The following is a 5,429-nucleotide window of genomic DNA, read 5'->3' on the forward strand; positions in this document are numbered from 1 at the left end:
GAGAAAGATGGCAGCGGCTGTACTGGGAGAGCGGGGTACCTTATGGATACAGAGCCTGATAGCCCAGGGGCTGCTGGCTTTGGGGCTTCTCCCATCGCACATCCACACGAGTGCTCCTGTTGACATTCCTCGCAAGTGGGATAAAAAGAATAAAATTGTTTATCCTCCACAACTGTCTGGCGAACCACGCAGACCAGCAGAAATCTACCACTGTCGAAGACAAATAGAATACAGCAAAGACAAGGTGTGGTATTTGGCAAAATTGAAACGAGGGATGTCCATTGACCAGACTTTGGCTCAGTTGGAGTTCAGTGATAAGAAAGGGACATGCATAATTAAAGAGGTTCTCTTACAAGCTCAAGATACGGCAATGAAAGACCACAATGTAGAATTCAGATCCAATTTGCAATTAGCTGAGTCCAAGACGGGGTGCGGCCAGTGCCTGAAAGGCGTCCTCTACCATGGCAGAGGTCGCTTTGGGATCATGGAGAAGTTTTATTGCCATTATTTTGTCAAGCTAGTGAAGGCCCCCCGCCTGCCCCAGAGCCTCGGAAGACTGCTGTGGAGCACGCGAAGGAGGACGTGCAGCAGCTGCGCAGCCAGACCATCATCCACACCCTGTGAGGGCCTCAGCCTTGCTGGGGTGTGTGCACTGCCCTTTATTTTTAAAAATAAAAAAGATATAATACCAAAAAAGAAAAAAATTTAGATGGACCTGAGTTCAAATTTGCCTCTTACTAAATCTTGAGAAATTTCCAAAAGTTCTACAAGCCTCTGAACTTCAGTTCCTCATATATAAAATAAGGACAGAGACAAAATAGAATTCTAGAGTGGTTCTGAAAATTAAATGAGACAGAGAATATATACTTCACACAGATCCTAAAATCCAACATACAATGTTCAATAAATTTAGTCATTACTGCTACTTGGCACTAGTCGGTGGCTGAATTAAAAAAAAAAAAGTAAAGTCATATTAATATGTTGAGTTATAAAAAGATCAAGTCAACAACTTAGGACAATTGCTAGTTGTGCTGGTAACTCACTACTATTATGGACCTTTGGACTATATTGGGATATTTTGTTGAATTCAAGTACCCACAATCATTGGACTGACATCAAGTATGAAAAGGTCTTTTAAAGACTTCTCAAAATGCAGCTTCAATGGAACAGCCATCTCTGACAAAACAAAACAAAAAAGGGGATATAAATAAAGGACCATTTTGTTGTGAAAAAAAATATATGCACATACTAGATAATTAAGATAGATATACAGCTACTTTCTTTTAGTTCATTGAGAAAAAATGTTTGTACTATTATTGTTTACACATGATATCATGTCTGCATCTTGTCCCCTTAGTAACCACTATGAAGACAATAATATGCAATATATTAATTATTGTAACTGTCCTAACAACCTCTTTTGAAACTGTTTCATTGCTACTTTATCTTTTTTCTCATTAAAATGAATTTAGAAATAAATAAATAAAGATGAAAAAAATATACAGAAATTCAGTTTAGGACAAAAGGAAACAAAAACTAATTTTAGCTCTAAACTATGATTCAGTGCTCTAGAAAATAGTAGAATAATAGCCATGCCTTAAGAAGAGCACAAGTCGTAAAGAGTACTGGTACTCAGTGCCCTCACCTGTATATTGGCAATACCAGTATCACATTTCTTAATCTTTAAGGAACATGCCTAACAGTTCTGGCACATTTTGGCTATTCCTCCAGTATTTTCCTCAGAATCAGAGTTGCCAACTCTTAAATGAAGAAGGGGGGTATGGACATCCTACTGTTTACATTTGCCTGATCCTCATGTAGAGATTTCTATTTTTCTGAGATAAAATTATTGTAGACAGCTAAATTAATTAGAAATAGTATAGTCAGGCAGGCAGGTCTAGGCCCCCAAAGGAGCCAATAGAGGGGAAGAGAGCACATTTCAACTGTGGCTGGAAGCGCATCTATTTTTTTTTCTTTTCAAAGTTTTATTGATAAACATATAGCAATGAGACAGTTTCAAATCAAATCGAAAGTACAGTTTTAGGCGCATCTATTGAAGGCCAGACTCACAATAAAGAGGGAATGGCCAGCCCTGCCCACTTCCCTGAGGGATAAGCAGTATACTATAATTGATGTCACCTGGTCAAAAAAAGTCTAATAGACACCAGTCACCCAGGTGACTCATTGGTGACTCATCTGTTTCAAAACAGGTCTTGGTTCTTTCCAGGTACACTCTATGCATGATTTATTTCCCCACCTTTTGTTCTACCTCCTGATTCTTCACCCACTTCATGATTCTGCTTGATAAAACTTCTTTTTTGAGGTGGGTTCTTTGGCAACCCATTTGGCCCACTCCTGTCTCTCTCAAGAGCTGTCTCTCCTTCAATAACATTTCCTATTCTTAACCTCCGCTGTTCTTTAGAATATATTCTTTCATTTCAGGAAACACAGACTCAGCATATCAGACATCTACTGGGTTGAGAATTATATTTATTTTCCATGTATCATTTGGAGATCTTCTATCAAAATGAGCAGACACTGCACTCACAACCCCAGAAGCACTCGTGTCTTGAAATAAAGAGGAGATTCTGACAGTCACACTTTCCCTTCAAAAGCAAAAATATAAGTGTCCTTGGTTTGATATATCCAGCACTTCAGACCTTGCAAAGTGGCTTTTGTGAAGCATTCTAGAAAAAAAAATAGAGCCTCTCATTCCTTTGACCCCAAAAGATGAAACTTAACTGTGCTTTATAGGTTCAAAAGATTCCTATTTCTACTCTGGTGCTTTGCCCATCTCTTCAGAAAATATAAGTGTCTGTGAGGGCTTTTGAGTTAAAAATTCTCATCACAATCCTGTGAATTGACATGATGCTCTGGGGAAAAAAATAAAGATCTTTTGTCCTGAGTAGCAGAAACAAGGATGCCAGATATAGCAGCTAGCTTGAGAACTGCAGATCTATGAAGAGATAGTCCCTTTTTTAACAGGAAGATTTTTCCCCCAAAATTCAAATTCTTGCTCCTGCCAAGATAATGCCTGGGAGATGCCCACAGTGCTTCAACTCCCTCTTTGCCAAATACATAGATTTCTTCACAATGGATCAAATAGAAGATTCTCTTCATCGAGTTCAGCAACATATCCTATATACAAAATAATCTGGATATTTCACTATTCCTCAAACAAGATGCACAGCCTCTCAACCTCATGTTGCACCTACCATCCTCCTTTGAATTCTTTTCTTCCCAAGCTATTTTTAAAGATTCACTCAAACTATCCTCTCTTCTGTTAACCCTTCCTGAAAATCCTCAGATTGGAATAATTCTTCCTTCATCTTATATTTGTTCTCTTCCTTGAACACACCCCTCATATCATACTATTCAGTTTAGAGAGAGGAAGAACAGATGAAAGAGAATGAGAAATAAATATTGCTGTATGGAAAATCCCATCTCTTCAAATATTCTTCCATATGGAAGAATTACCATTAAATGCTCCTACTTTTTTTACTTTCCTTCCTATTCACTCTGGGTGACTTGAGCTACATTTTTGTGAACAATTCTACTAGGCCATATATCTAAAAAGGGTGGTGACAGCTACCAAAATCCTTAATCACTGGTAGTGTGGTTTCTCCTCCCATCTCCACTTGGACAAGTAGGAAACAAAAATCCCAATAAATATTTGCTCTGGACACAGTTTCACCCTTAGATAGGCTGTTCCAAAACCAAGGCTGGAAGAACAACCATAGCCAGTTTTCCTCTTAAACTAAGGAATATCCTCCTACCTCATTTTGCCCATTAATAAAGGAATGTTTTCTCCTCCATCTGCTTCTGTTCTGTCTCACTTATCAATTAGTAAAGAATTCATGCAAGGGAAAAGCAATGCCCAAGTTTTGTGCTACCTGAAAGAACTCTAACAATTGCATAAATAGTTAGGACTTGATGATGTCTGATTCACCTTACCAGGAACTTGCACTTTGTTCATTTGGCTAGCATGTATGTCACTGTGTCTACCTGTGACCCCAAGCACAGGAGAAATGATGGTTATACATGAAGCTGAAGAGTGCAGTTTGGACAAGAGATATCAGTGTGAGCAGCAGCTACGTGTTCTGTGAGATAGGTCTATGCTGTGGATACAGGGGACTGTGAGACATGGGTGGTAGCAGATGCCAGGAGAGGAAATACCATCCCAGGAGCAGAACACAGCATTAAGGATGAAAAAGACCTGTCCTCCAGTTCTAAGATTATCACAGTGTCAAGCCTGAGGCTTCTAGGGGTGGCTGCTAATGTCCTGTGACTTTGCTGAACCAGGTCCCAGAATCCAGTAGGAGGGGAGCCTGCTTCTCTGTCCTCTCAAGGCAGATAGATGCCCTTCTCTGTGTTCCTACCAGAGGCCAGCCCCCTGATGAGAGTCAGGGACACATGCTGGACGCCTCAGCCAACCTTCCTGGCAAGTTGCTGATTAATTTTCAAGGTTCCTGCTGAGTGTGTGCAGAAGCCATCTCCTGCATCACTGTTCCTACAGGTCAACCACCCTGTGCTCCTACAACAGTTGCAAAAGAAATTATGGGAAAAGAAAACAGGGAGAGAACAAAGGTAAAGAAACAGAGGAAAGTCAGGAAGAATAAAAAATTGAAGGTGCAGTCAAATCAATCCAACAGTGTCTTCTCTGCAGCTTCAGAGTGTTTCTGACAGAACTCCTGCATCGAAGACACTTCCATCACATGGTGGCATTTATGTCATGGCATTTTCTATGTCCCTGAGAGTTTTTCTTCTGAAAAGAGCCACACTTTTCACCCCATCTCTTATCTCCCCAGAAAGTGAGATAACTTTTTTCCACTGCAGACCAAAAAACACAATAGAGGAACAACTAAGCTAACTGAAGAGACTCCAGAGCCATTCTCATTTCACCTAGAGTGGGGTTATTGTGCTAGAAATCACCAGCTAGTTGCCAGCAATATATTTAATAACGCTCAGTATCATTAGCTGCCAGAGAAATGCAAAGCAAACCACAATGAGACAACATCTTGCTTGCCCTGATTAGAATGTTTATTATCAAAAGACAAAAATATAATAAATTATGGTAAACTCATGGAGAAAAACCTCTTACATACCGTTATCAACATACCAAGGAGATTCCTGAGCACCCCTATTTATTGTGACAAAAATAACAATAGTCCAGATAAGGATGTAAATTAGTACAGCTATTATAGAGAAGAGCATAGAGGTTCTTAAGTAAAATTAAGACCAGAGGTACTTTATGGTCCAGTTATCCCACTTACAGAGATATGTCAAAGGAAAGAGGACTGAAGAGAGAGCTCAGTGGCATAAGCACCTGTCTAGTAAGCACAAGGTCTGGAACTGGATCCTGGGTACCACAAAAAAAAAAAGAGAAAAAGAAAGAAACAAACAAACAAAGAGAGAGAGAGAAATTATAA

At 39.6% G+C, this 5,429-nt stretch overlaps 1 pseudogene; it reads left to right on the forward strand.

The window, feature by feature from the left end:
- The first annotated feature begins 7 nt into the window (after positions 1-7).
- On the forward strand, positions 8-624 carry LOC101571292 (annotated as a pseudogene).
- The last annotated feature ends 4,805 nt before the right edge of the window (positions 625-5,429 follow it).

The sequence above is a fragment of the Octodon degus genome, unplaced genomic scaffold (assembly GCF_000260255.1).
Source record: "Octodon degus isolate 3935 unplaced genomic scaffold, OctDeg1.0 scaffold00154, whole genome shotgun sequence".
In the NCBI taxonomy this organism is placed as follows: domain Eukaryota; kingdom Metazoa; phylum Chordata; class Mammalia; order Rodentia; family Octodontidae; genus Octodon; species Octodon degus.